The following is a 14,703-nucleotide window of genomic DNA, read 5'->3' as shown; positions in this document are numbered from 1 at the left end:
CTTACACTGTCTACAATAATTATGTGATATTGATAGTTAACCAGCAATCTACTTACCAATTGATGATATCCTCTGACATATCCTTAGAGCATGAGTTTGAGGAGCTGCATGGTATCAGACTTCTATTTCAGTACAGGGGCTTACCAATTAGAGATTTTTCAGCAAGAGCACTTATAATCTTTAACTAATATAAGCCCCTGTGCTGAAATACAGATCTAATCACGCAAGACTAACTTACTTCTTGAGCCTGTTCTAAGTATATCACACTAATTAACTTTTGCTGTCACATTCCCTGCAGCATTACACCATAAGGAGTAAGAACTGTATAGTGCATGGCATAACAAACAGTAGCAAAATTATTAAAGGACAGTTTTTATTCAGCTTTTGGTAGTGAGTTGCAGCTTCCCTAAAAGTCCTCAGCGAGAGTCAGTAAATCCAATCTTAGAATGTGCGAAAGTCAATTAGGTCAGTCCAAGTGTTCCAATCCAGTAGCCAGGTCCACTGAATAGTTACTGCCTATGGCCACATGTGCAGAGGCAGTTTTAGGGGGTTTCCGAGGTTTCTGAAAACCCCTTTGAGTTTGGCTTACTTCAGAACAGCTGTCCAGCCATTATAGACAACTAGTTATTAGCTAGTATTTCCTTAACTACAACCAAACCATTCCAACCGGCATAACACATGATTTTCACCAATATTCATCAGCTAACTGATACTATCACTTCCTACAGCAAAACTTAAGATTCACACCCCAAAGTTTCAGTTAAACTTCTAATTAATGCCCATTGTTTAGTCATTATGGTTTGTGCATTATTAGTAGTAAACCTTCCAAGACTACATGCAGAATTTAAACAAACAGAAGAGGCAATGGTATAGTAGTGATAATGAAGGACAAATGCCAGATTAGCTTCTTAGATCAATACTCTCTAATAGAACAGTCACTTTGTAGTGAAATACTCTAATAGAGAATTCACTGATGAAAATTGTTCCAAGATAATTGTAAAAATTGTTGCTATCTTAGTGAGTGTCGTATCTGCCCGGTAATAATTGCACGCTTAAGGATAATACTTTTATCTTAGACTACACAACAATAAATACATGGTACAAGACACTATATTTATACTATAAAAAGAAACCTTAAATAACATGTTCACCAAGTACAAGGTGCAATACAAGTCCATAAATAGTGTGTTTACTCTATTACATACAATTAACATAACCATAAGAAAAGCTGCTAATACATGTGTTAATTACTTAGCTAAGTACAAAAACAAATCAAAGCACACAGTACAACTTAGCTAAGGATTCTGATTACTACATTCCTCCCTTCTTAATTCTGAAAACGCTCTGGAGGCCTACGATACCTTTGTGAGCGGCGAAGTTCAGTTGGTGCACTTCCACTGGTAGGTGGCTGCTGGGAAACTGGAATAGGAATGTCATCAGTATCATTGTCTTGATCAGGACTACAGTCACCTTGTCTGTTGCGAATGTGATCCGCATGTCTTCGGACAATTTTACCATCTGATAATTTGATCTTGTAAGAGTGCTCACCACTGGTACTAACAACAGTTCCTGGTAACCAATTGCCTTTTGGTCCCTTGTTAAAACCACAAACCATCACTAAGTCATTATGTTGAAAAGTATGTTGTTGGGTGGTTCTGTCATGTTGTGACTTCTGTCTATGTTGCTGCTGAGAAACTCTGTCTTTTAGGCTAGGTACAATCAGGTCCAGGTGTGAGTGAGGTCTCTCTTTCAAGGTTAACTCTGCTGGAGCAACTCCTGTTGTTGTGTGAGTTGAAAGTCTGTAATGAAAAAGAAAGCGTGAGAGTTTAGTTTGTATTGTACCAGTCAACTGCTTCTTCATTCCAATTTTGAAGGTCTGAACAGCTCTCTCAGCTAAACCATTAGAAGAAGGATGATAAGGTGCGGTCTTAAAATGGCGGATGTGATTTTGCCTTAGAAATTCAGTAAATTCACTGCTAGTGAAACAAGAGCCATTGTCTGTTACAATCACCTTAGGTAACCCAAATCTGGCAAACATTGTTCTTAAATGTTCAACTGTTGCTTGAGTAGTACCAGAACTGACAACCTCTATTTCCATCCATTTAGAATGGGCGTCGACAACAACTAAAAACATTTTTCCCAGAAAGGGTCCAGCATAGTCTACATGAATTCTCTCCCATGGGTTTTCTGGCCATTCCCATGGATGCATTGGTACAGTTGGGGGAGAAGGCTGATTGACTTGACACTGGTTACACTGTTTTACTTGTGCTTCCAAGTCTGAATCAATGTTAGGCCATCACACATAACTACGAGCCAAACCTTTCATCTTAGAAATTCCTGGATGACCTTCATGAAGCAAAGCCAGCAACTTCTCTCTTCCCTGCTTAGGTACCACGACCCGATTCCCCCAGAGTAAGCAGTTGTTTTGAATGCTGAGCTCTAACTGTCTTGATTGATATGGTTTAAGTACTGAATCAACTGCTCGTGGCCAGCCATGTTGCACAAATCTGCGTACTTTGGACAACATAGGATCTCGATCAGTCCATGATCTAATTTGGTCCACTGTTACTGGAGAAATCTCCAAGCCTTCTAACAAGTACACTAACTCTTGAGGCATTGGTACTTCTTTTGGCTGCACTGATAGTGGCAATCGGCTGAAACCATCAGCATTTGCATTATCCTTACCAGGCACATACTGCACTGTGTAGTTATACACACTCAGTGTTAAAGCCCATCGTTGTATTCTTCCTGATGCCATCACCGGAATACCTTTTCTCTCTCCTAAGAGGTGTTGTAGGGGTTTGTGATCTGATTTAATTGTAAAATGTCTTCCAAACAAGTACTGGTGAAAATGTCTGACTCCAAAAACAATAGCAAGTGCTTCCTTGTCTATTTGTGCATAATTTTTCTCCGCAGATGCCAGAGAACGTGAAGCAAAAGCAACTGGCAGTTCATCATCTCCAACTTGGTGAGACAAAACTGCACCAATTCCATAAGGGGATGCATCACAAGCCAAAATCAGTGGTTTGGATGGGTCATAGTGTGTCAAGACACTTGAAGATGTCAACAAAGCCTTGGCCTTCTCAAAAGCTTTACGTTGCTTTTCTCCCCATGACCAATGATGTTTCTTCTGTAGCAAGCTGTACAAAGGAGCAAGACATGTAGAAAGGTTAGGTAAGAACTTGCCATAATAGTTCAGCATGCCCAAAAATGACTTCAACTGTGACACATTTCTTGGGGCAGGTGCTTCCACAATAGCTCTAACCTTCTCTGGAATTAGTTCCAGTCCCTTAGCTGATATTTTGTGACCAAGGTATTCTACCTCCTGTAGCATGAAAAAGCATTTATCAGGCTTTAATTTCATACCTGCTGAAGCCAATTTCTGCAATACTGCTGACAAATTGGTCAGGTGCTCTTGGTCATTCTGTCCAGACACCAAGATGTCATCAAGAAACAAGCTCACTCCTGGAAGACCCTGAAGAAGTGTTTCCATAGTCCTTTGGAATATGGATGGAGCGGCTGAAACACCAAAAGGAAGTCTGTTGTACTGGAACAATCCTTTGTGCGTGTTGATAGCCACAAGCTTCTTTGATGCATCATCTAAAGGTATCTGCTGATAAGCATGGGCAAGATCTAGTTTTGAAAATCTCTTTCCACCAGCCAATGATGCGAACAAATCATCTATTCTAGGTAAGGGGTAGCTGTCCACTTGGGAAGCTTGGTTAATTGTAACCTTGTAGTCTCCACATATCCTAATTGAACCATCTTTCTTTAACACAGGAACAATTGGGGCAGCCCACTCAGAAAATTCAATAGGTTTGATCACACCTTGTTGAATTAAACGGTCCAGTTCTTTCTCAATTTTTGCCTTCAAGGCATAAGGTACTGCTCTGGGTTTGTGAAAACGGGGTTGGGCTGTAGGATCCACTCTAATTGTAGCATTAGTTCCCTTTAATGTTGGTCGCTCACCTGTTTGGAGTGGACGTATCAATAGCCACCATTCCCATGAGCATTCTTCGCCTCCCACGATCTATTGATTGTGGGGGTAATTTGGTAAATGTATGGGGTCTCGACTACCTTTGCTGGATAAATATTCATCTCTATTTTTTGTGGCCAAACATGTATGGGCTCTTTTGTTTTAAGACAATGGATACTTGGGTAAGGCGGAATTCGGAGTCAGGGAATTGCTTTCATTCCTCCGAATTCCTTGTACTCAAGCCTCCGCCTTGGGGATAGCCTATAATATATATATATAAGGCAGTCATCCTAGGTGAGACCCCAATACTGTCACATTCCTACTAGCAGGAATGGAGATGCTGCGTAGCAGCCAGAGCTAATGGTGCTCTGTTTCTGGAGTTGGCGCAGAAGGAGTCGCATGTCTACACTTGACAACGGTGTGTCAGAATGTAGGTGCAACTATCTGGCCATACTGGAGCCAACATTTGCCATTAGAACAACAGCATGTTGGTGCTCCCAGTGTAAGGGGGGGGGACAGCAGTTGCTAGGGGTTAGCAGTGTGCGTCCCCCACCCTTGGAGCAAGGTGCCAGCATTAGCTTTGAATGAAAGCAGCTGACAAGCCCTTGCGAACCGGACAGTGGTAATAGTGCCACACTTGGGTGGCAGTTGTGCCTATATAGTCAGCCTGTGGCTCATCTGGTCTGATACATGTGGAGCTCTGTCTACAGTGGTGAAAAAATTGAGCAATAAGACATTTATTTGGTGCCTCAAATGTGTTGTCTGGTTGTGCTTTGGGAGCTGCTGCTAGGTACACATACACACAATATATATGCAGTTATGGCGAGTGAGTTTAGTCGGCCTTGTATGCATATATTCTGCACACGCAAGGTGTTACTGCACAAGATGTGACTATAATCGGCCATGCCGGTCGTTGGCACCAGCTACACAAATAAACATTGTAAATAAAATTAGCACAACATACAGTGCATAAGACCAGTGGTGGGAGGGCTTTAAGGGTAACACTCACTAGCGGCTGCTCAGCTGGCCTCGTGTGACAACTGCGCATGCGTCAACGTTCTTATTAAAGCGCTATTTCTTATTAGTGCCGTCCTACTGCTGACAGGAGGAGACTCAGCGTTCTGCTCCCACCATTAACTATGTTTAAAGGATTTAAACTTCATTTAATGTTGGTCGCTCACCTGTTTGGAGTGGACGTATCAATAGCCACCATTCCCATGAGCATTCTTCGCCTCCCACGATCTATTGATTGTGGGGGTAATTTGGTAAATGTATGGGGTCTCGACTACCTTTGCTGGATAAATATTCATCTCTATTTTTGTGGCCAAACATGTATGGGCTCTTTTGTTTTAAGACAATGGATACTTGGGTAAGGCGGAATTCGGAGTCAGGGAATTGCTTTCATTCCTCCGAATTCCTTGTACTCAAGCCACAGAAAGGGGGACCATCGAAAGGATGGTGGAACCTTTCACCCAAGTAGCCTCTTGTGGTAAGTAGTGTATGATTATTAACTATTGTATACATGTGTTATGTGTCTCCCCCAATATTGTTATACTCCTTTATTCGTGTCTATGTATTTCTGTTGCGCGGGAGTATGCATAAGTGATTCATAATACATTACTTTATTCAAATGTATAGAGAGTACACATGGGAAAGAAAAAAAAAAATGAGTAACATTTATTTGAGAAGGTTCCACTTACAGGCTTGTTGCCAATTTCTTAGTTAGCTTGGCGAGTTCTGATGGTGGTGTCTTGACATAGCTCTGATAGGCATTACTTTGCCAGCGTCCTAACATTTTAATGTGGCTGTCAGGTATCTTGGCTTGGACCGCTGAAGTTGCAGCCCCGATTCGAAAACTGTGGGTATTGTAATGCTTCTGGTCTAGCTTAAGTGTGATCAGCAGGGAGTTCAACTTTGAGCTAAACATGTGGCGGGTGAGGCCATGTCCTTCCTGAGTCATGAACAGAGGCCCAGCCTGGCCACCTCTCATAGCCAAGTAAGGTAATATAGCTTTTACTGGGCAAATGACACTGTCCGTGGCACCCAAGTAAATGTTTACGCCTCTTCTAAAGGGGTCACTCTTTGACTGCTTGATGAAGATTTTCATTAGGCGGGGGTTATCTCTGCTGTCTATAGTGATGTCCCTGAAGGACAGGTGACAGGAAGAGTCATATGAATTTGGACTGGGAATTGTAAATTCGCTGACCCACAAGAAGCCGAAGAAAGCAAGACAGCATGTTGCCTAAAGCATAGTGTCTGAGTAGGAGGGCCTCTTGTGTGAAAGAATGCATCGAATTTGATTAAGGATTTGAATGGTAATTGGGAGGCGTACTCTGGGAGGGTGAGTGAGTGCCTGGTGTTTCTTGATACCTTTTAGGATAATCTGGAGCCGCGGTGTAAGCTGTTGGCTGAACTGGTCATGCAGGCCCTGTAAGACATGAATGTGTCGGATGGCTGAGAGATAGACTTTAATGGACGCCTGTGAAATGTTAGCAGTTGCCAGGTGTGTTACAAATAATATTAGTGTGGACTCAGTTGCTGGAGTAGTGGAGAGCTTAGCAGCCTTGCAGAAATTGGTGTATCGCTGTATGCCTGCTGCATAGGTAGTTCTAGTTGCTTTGGCCAACCCTGCTTCAAGGAACTGACGAGCTGAAGTGTGGAGCTGGCCCTGGTCCAGAGTACCAGCATTGGGAGATAGTTCTGGACTACCTACAAGGGGTGAGGCAGCACATTGAGATGGGTTGGATGTGCTGAAAGTGCATGCAATTACAATATACAAGTATGATTAAGAAGTGTTGTACAACATTAAGGACATACAAGATCAATCTAAACTAAGTTATGCATGTATACGTGTTGACATTATGTGTGGTTAGTTATTGTCACTGGTGATGTAAGTGGGATGTGTCCTTCCTAGTCAAGTTAATAATGCGTCTGAAATGTCGGAGGAAAGCTGGGGAGGTCCAGTCGAGGCATCTTGGGGAGACAATCCTAAGCAGCGGGGTTGGCACTGGTGTCGGAATATGGGAAGCATAAGGATGAGAACTTAAAAATTGAGCTGTCCTGTTCCTAGAGAGCATGTCTGCTGCAGTGTTGAGTACTCCCGGGATGTGTGAAGCTCTGACTGTGATTTCGTGAAAGGCTGAGAAGAACCACAGGCACCTTAACAGGTGCATGACTACAGGTGCCTTTGATGAACCTTTGTTGATGGCATCGACAAGGCCGCAATTATCACACTTGAATTCCAATATCTTTTTGGGAAGTAGAGGGCCCCAAATTGCACAACTTAGAACAATTGGGACTAGCTCCTTCGCCATAATATCCATTCGCTTCCATTCTGTGGACCACTTCAGTTGAAGCCAGATATTCTGAAACAGGGCACCACATCCCCAGGTGCCTGATGCATCCGTTTGGATTTGAGTGTCTGGTGGCAATGGTGGTGACAAACACTCCAGGAAGCTCACACCATTCCAATTGTGTATAAATAAGTGCCACCACCTCAGGTCTGAGCGGAATGCTTTCGAGAGTCGGGTGAAGAATGATAAGCGTTTGAGACGGGCTGCCTCGCTGTACATTCTGGCTACAAATGTGCGACCAGGTTTTACCACCTTTGTAGCGTGCTGCAACAATCCCACTAGGGATAGTATTTCCCTCTTTGTAGCACTCTTCTTGCTAAGCCAAGTTGCCAAAAGTTTGCGAATTCGTTGTAATTTATCTTTTGGCAGGCGAGCCTCCATTCTTTTGGTGTCCAAAGTGATGCCCAAAAAGGTGAGGCAGTGTGATGGCCCCTCCACCTTTTCCAGAGCAAGTGGAATACCAAGTGTGGAACATATTTCTTTGATAGTAGATAAATTATGGGTGCAGATTGAGGATCCTGGAGGTCCTAAAGTTAAGAAATCATCCAGGTAGTGGAGGACTGGCGAAATTTGCTTCTGTGTGAGTATCCAGGATAGCAGGTCAGCTAGTACATTGAACAATTTTGGAGCTGATCGAAGTCCAAAAGGTAAGCAAGTATCAATGTAGATGTCACGGTTCCAGTCCATTGCCAGCAGGTGACGATCACAGGGGTGGACAGGTAGAAGCCGGAATGCACTTTTAATATCAATTTTGGCTAGTAGAGTGCCTTGTCCTAGTTGCTGAATGTACTGAATGGCGGAATCAATAGTGATGTATGTGAGGGAGCAGAGTTTCTTTGAGATGCCATCGTTGATGCTCCGACCAGCTGGGTGGGACAGGTCAATGATTAGACGCCACTTGTCAGGTTGGTGATTTTTTGGGATGACCCCAAATCTGCTTATGTGTGCTTCTGGGATGACATGTCGCTTGAAAGGACCAGCAATCCGGTGCTGGGCAATCTCATCAGCAAGGTACTGTGTAACAATGTCTGGATGATGGAGAGCACATTCCAGGTTACGTTTTGCTGACTTAAGGGGCTTGGGAGGTTTTTTGAAGCCAATGCGGAAGCCATGTGAAATTCCAGTAATGAAAAATTGTGCTAGCTCCTGGTTGGGATGGCTTGATAGTAGTAATGCCCAGTTTTTTGGAATCAATGGTGTCATGATAGCAGTAGCTTCCTGTGGTACCTTGATGTTGGCAGCCGAGTCAGAAAGGTAAGCAGTCCAAGCTGGGACCCATTCTTGATATGGGCTGCAGATGTCCTTCAGGTGTATTCCGATGACGTTTTCCCTTGAGAAGGCTGCAAGGAAAGATCTGTGTTAAGTGGAAACGCATGCAGTGGCCTAAGCCGTCAAGTGTGCTAACTTAGGTATATTTAATATTAAAATATGGCACATCAGAAATTGCAATATTAATGAGATGTGTTGACACATGTACAATTAAAGCAGGGTACAATTAAAGCAAGGTAAAGGGGGAGAAAAAAAATGAAAGTAACAACATTAAGAACAGTTACATAGCGAATAAGTTCTGTGCTGCGAGCTTATAGGCTCATTAATGCTGGTGGCCCCTTTTGTAGTTGGGTGGCTGCCCTCTTCTCTCTGTGTGGGCATTCTATAGCCTTATGACGTTTGTCAGTAACACGGGGGTTGTGTACGCAACGGTAGCATATGTGCTCATAGCGGCATGTGGAGCGAGAGCATCCCTCTGGGTTTTCATTCCAGTTCAGGCAGATTTGTTGCTTGTTATTGAATGCTGGTTGACGGGGCAGGCGATAGGAGTTAGCTGGGATTGTCAGTTGAGATCGGCCAGATTGATAATTCCCTAAAGCATGATCGGGGAATACTGTATTCCATATGGTGACATCGATGGCCGACCATTTCTTTATATTGGAGGCAGATGCTTTTAGGCGGAATCTCCGGTCGTAGATTGCCCAGCGACCTTCCCGGTAATATAGTGAGGCAGAAATAATCAAGCTTTGATAGCCCACCAGGTCAGCTACCCGTTGTGGTGCAGAACGGGAGAGTATTGCCATATATACCCCAAAGCACTGTATCCAGTCAAGAATGTTGTTCACCTCCTGAAGTTTTGTCTTTGAGCTAGTGGGTTGGTCTCCGGTGTTGGCTTCTGCGGAACTTAGGTAATCTGGGAATAGCTCTGCCATTTCGACAAACATCCCTTGCTTGACTCTTTTCACCAACCTGGCTGGTACTGGTGGTAAGCCGTCACTAAGTAAGATAGGTAATTGGTGATCAACTTGACGTTCGGTGTGTGTGGCATCTGAGGGGGCGGGTGATTGTCGGGATGATCTCATCTCTCTAATGTGCTCTAACTCTCTGGCGGTTGGGAGTTCCTCAAAGGCTAAGGAGGAATGAGGTAGGTAGATAATATGCTACAGACACCAGCTGGAAGGGGGGGGGGGTTGTCAGATATGCTCTAATGAAATAGCATGTCTCTGATGGTAAGCAGAGGTATTGAGTGGCAGCATTTGGTAGTAGCAAAGATATTGATTGGTGTTTAATATGGTGAAGCCACTATTAAGAGGTGTTGACGGCCCCACTGGTAACAGCGCATTTGCTGAACATGCAGTCTCTTGCAATTATACCTCGCAAGCTGAAGGGGTGGGGGGGGGTTGTAGATGAATGCACACAATCAGACTACAGTACGTGACAGGCCACAGGGTCCGTGATGTTTCAAGGCAAGGGGGGTAGGTGGGGGGTGGGGGCATTGGAAGGAAGATGCTATGATGGGAGTCCACCCTTGCATAGTGTCATCACGGGCACTGTGCACCCGAATTCTTAGGATTTAACACTAAATTTATATAATTATATATATATATATATAGTGCTCACCGAATTCATCACTGTCTTCGGAGTCTGTGCCATCGTTGATGTGGGCGGTTTCTTCCAAGGGCTCGGGGTTAGACGACTCTGGAAATGCCTTTCTGACGGCCTCAACGATGGTAGGAATATCGTCTGTAGTCAAAGGACGAGTCTTCTGGCGTTTACTCTGCTGGCTGTTTGGCTCTGTGGCTTTTCTCTTGCGTGTTGATCTTGTGACGGCGGCGCTTGAATCACCTTTCTCTTGCTGTTGCTGTGTGTTGCTCGTCTTGGACTTGTTTGAACGGGTGGTAGCAACGTCAGATCCAGAGCCGCGAGTACTAGTAGAACGAGAGCCGCGCGTAGAATCGGAGTCCATCTGTCTTGAACAAGACGTAGTGCCGCCCTTGGCAGTAGAGTTTCTCTCCTTAGACTTAGATTTCATCCTATTTAACACTCACTAGCGGCTGCTCAGCTGGCCTCGTGTGACAACTGCGCATGCGTCAACGTTCTTATTAAAGCGCTATTTCTTATTAGTGCCGTCCTACTGCTGACAGAAGGAGACTCAGCGTTCTGCTCCCACCATTAACTATGTTTAAAGGATTTAAACTTCATTTAAAACTCCAAGTTCTGAACTAAAGACGGTTGTGTATGTATCAAGAATACCCTGCAAGGACAAAGAATAACATGCATGGTTAACACAAAATAAGTTAGTCCAGTCCAAACAGATCTTCATAAGCCAGTCTCTTCCCAATAAGCTTGGTCCACTCCCATTTGCGACCACTAATGGTAACTGCTCAGTCTGATCCTTATACTTGACTGTGACTATGGTGGAGCCTTTGACACCTATCTGTTCTCCACTGTAAGTTCTCAGCTTGACACTGGACTCCTGGAGAGGGGGAGCATCTTCTGGTGACCACAGACGATTGTAAGTTTCTTCACTGATAATAGAAACTGAAGCTCCGGTGTCTACCTCCATTTCCAAACTAGCATTGTCAATACTCACTGACACTAGAAGTGGTTTCACAGATGTGGCTGTGACCTTGTACATGGAGTAATCATCTTCCTCCTCCTTTACTATGTGAGTAGGACGAGATGCGGTACCATCTTTCTGTTGTGGGTGGGGCTGTCCTTTTGGTAAGGGTTTACTTTTGCACACACGAGCAATGTGTCCTTTCTTCCCGCATTTGCGGCATTCCACAGTCTTAAAACGACAATCAGCTGCCTTGTGTTTCTCTCCACATCGGTAGCACGGATTCTGTGTACCATGAGTCTTCAGCTTGTTAACAGGGACTGGGGACTGTAAATCTTTCACATTCTTTTCTGCAGATTCAGATGCCATAGCTATCTCGAAAGCCTTTTCAAAAGTGAGTTCCGGTTCTGCTAGAAGTCGGCGCTGGATTCTGGAATTCTCTACTCCGCAAACTAGATGATCTCGTAACATACTGTTGAGGGTAGTGGCATACTGACAGTGTTCTGCAAGCTGGCGTAGCTCTGCAACATAAGCTGCGACTGATTCTCCTGTACGATGATTACGGCCATTGAATCGGAATCTCTGCACAATCATTGACGGTTTAAGATCATGATGCTTCTGTACTATGGTGATGAGATCCTCAATCTTGAGCTCCATTGGCTTCTTAGGGGACACCAGATTGTGAATGAGCCAGTAGGTAGCTGGTCCACAGACACTGAGGAGTATTGCTCTCTGTTCTATTCTAGACATTGATATCCAATTACATAAGCATTGGTCAGCTAGCACTAGCTATACTAGCCTGGCTGCAATTTATTTAGTAGGTTCAGTGAGTACCTACAAAGGAAGAAAATGACTTCCATCAGTACTTTTATTAGAAGAAGGCTTTGAAAGAAGGTTAAAGCACTAAATTAAGCCCCATTGTATTTTACCTAGTGTTTTTAGTTTTTGACATGATTAGCTATATCTAATCCAAAACACCCAAGCTATTAAAAAGAGTGCGGCCCTCAAAAAGGCTATGGTGAAAAAAGATGTGAAATCCAAGGTGGCGGCCAAGAAATGGCTGTGATAGTAGGTTAATGGTAAAAATTTTAATAACGATAATTCAGATGAATTTGGTGCCGCTTGGTCTTGGCACAAAATTCACCTGAATTGTTGTTATTAAAATTTTTACCATTAATCTACCATCACAGCCATTTCTTGGCCGCCACCTTGGATTTCACATCTTTATTCACCATAGCCTTTTTGAGGGCCACACTCCTTTTTTTACAGCTTGGCTGTTTTGGATTAGATCTCACTTCTTTTTGTATTTGTATACCCCAATAGGCTGGCTTTGGGACTTTTTTAACCTATCTTTTTTTCTTTACCACAGGAAGAAGAAAAGATGAAGCAGATATATTTTAAAATATTTCTGATTTTATCAGTAAATGTACAAATTATATATATAATACATATATTTATTACAGAACTCTCCATGGAGGTTTCTTTGTAACTGAACACTCTACAAGGTGACTTCTTCTAGCTGCTCTCTCTACAAGGTGAATTGTTTGTAGCTGAACTCTCTACAAGGTAACTTCTTCTAGCTGATCTCTCTAAAGGGTGATTTGTTTGTAGCTGAATTCTGTACAAGTGATTTGTTTGCAGCTGAGCCATTTACAGAATGGTTTCTTTGTAGCTGAACTCTCTACAAGGTAACTTCTTCTATCTGATCTCTCTACAGGGAGATTTGTTTGTAGCTGAACTCTCTATAGGTAATTTGTTTGCAGCTGAACTCTCTACATGATGGTTTCTTTGTAGCTGAACTCTCTACAAGGTAACTTCTTCTAGCTGAACTCTCTTCATGGTGGTTTCTTTGTAGCTGAATTCTCTGCAAGGTGACTTCTTCTAGCTGATCTTACTACAGGGTGATTTGTTAGTAGCTGATTTTTTTTACAGGGTGATTTGTTTACAGCTGAACTCTCTACATGATGGTTTCTTTGTAGCTGAAATCTCTACAAGGTGACTTCTTCTAGCTGATCTTTCTACAGGGTGATTTGTTTGTAGCTGAACTATCTACAATGTAACTTCTTCTAGCTGATCTCTCTACAGGGTGATTTGTTTGTAGCTGAACTATTTACAAGATAACTTCTTCTAGCTGACCTCTCTACAGGGTGATTTATTTGTAGCTGAATTCTGTATAGGTGATTGGTTTGCAGCTGAGCTCTTTACAGAATGGTTTTTTGTAGCTGAACTCTCTACAAGGTACCTTCTTCTAGCTGATGTCTCTACAAGGTCACTAGTTTGTAGCTGAACTCTCTACATGGTGGTTTCTTTGTAATTGAACTCTCTACAAGGTGACTTCTAGCTGATGTCTCTACAGGGTCACTAGTTTGTAGCTGAACTCTCTACAAGGAAACTTCTTCTAGCTGATCTCTCTACAGGGAGATTTGTTTGTAGCTGAACTCTCCACATGATGGTTTCTTTGTGACTGAACTCTCTACAAGGTAACTTCTTCTAGCTGATCTCTCTATAGGGTAATTTGTTTGTAGCTGAACTATCTACAAGATAACTTCTTCTAGCTGATCTCTCTACAGGGTGATTTGTTTGTAGCTGAATTCTGTATAGGTGATTTGTTTGCAGCTAAGCTCTTTACAGAATGGTTTCTTTGTAGCTGAACTCTCTACAAGATAACTTATTCTAGCTGATGTCTCTACAGGGTCACTAGTTTGTAGCTGAATTCTCTACATGGTGGTTTCTTTGTAACTGAACTCTCTACAAGGTAACTTCTTCTAGCTGATCTTTCTACAGGGTGATTTGTTTGTAGCTGAATTCTGTACAGGTGATTGCTTTTCAGCTGAGCTCTTTACAGAATGGTTTCTTTGTAGCTGAACTCTCTACAAGGTAACTTCTTCTAGCTGATGTCTCTACAAGGTCACTAGTTTGTAACTGAACTCTCTACATGGTAGTTTCTTGTAACTGAACTTTCTACAAGGTGACTTCTTCTAGCTGATCTCTCTACAGGGTGATTTGTTTGTAGCTGAACTCTCTACAGGTGATTTGTTTGCAGCTGAACTCTCCACATGATGGTTTCTTTGTAGCTGAACTCTCTACAAGGTAACTTCTTGTAACTGATCTTTCTACAGGGTGATTTGTTTGTAGCTGAACTATCTACAAGATAACTTCTTCTAGCTGATCTCTCTACAGGGTGATTTGATTGAAGCTGAGCTCTTTACAGAATGGTTTCTTTGTAGCTGAACTCTCTAAAAGGTAACTTCTTCTAGCTGATGTCTCTACAAGGTCACTAGTTTGTAGCTGAATCCTCTACATGGTGGTTTCTTTGTAACTGAACTCTCTACAAGGTAACGTCTTCTAGCTGATTTTTCTACAGGGTGATTTGTTTGTAGCTGCATTCTGTACAGGTGATAGGTTTTCAGCTGAGCTCTTTACAGAATGGTTTCTTTGTAGCTGAACTCTCTACAAGGTAACTTCTTCTAGCTGATGTCTCTACAAGGTCACTAGTTTGTAACTGAACTCTCTACAAGGTGACTTCTTCTAGCTGATCTTTCTAC

At 42.9% G+C, this 14,703-nt stretch overlaps 1 protein-coding gene across 1 annotated transcript in view; it reads left to right on the top strand.

The window, feature by feature from the left end:
* The window catches only part of LOC136250693 (uncharacterized), a 67,070-nt gene that overhangs the window by 40,390 nt on the left and 11,977 nt on the right, over positions 1-14,703 (top strand). The gene's annotated exons all lie outside the window — the stretch shown is intronic.

Source organism: Dysidea avara, chromosome 3 (genome assembly GCF_963678975.1).
Source record: "Dysidea avara chromosome 3, odDysAvar1.4, whole genome shotgun sequence".
Taxonomy (NCBI): domain Eukaryota; kingdom Metazoa; phylum Porifera; class Demospongiae; order Dictyoceratida; family Dysideidae; genus Dysidea; species Dysidea avara.
Note: the sequence above shows the minus strand (reverse complement) of the source record. Positions and strands in the feature narration are given on the sequence as shown.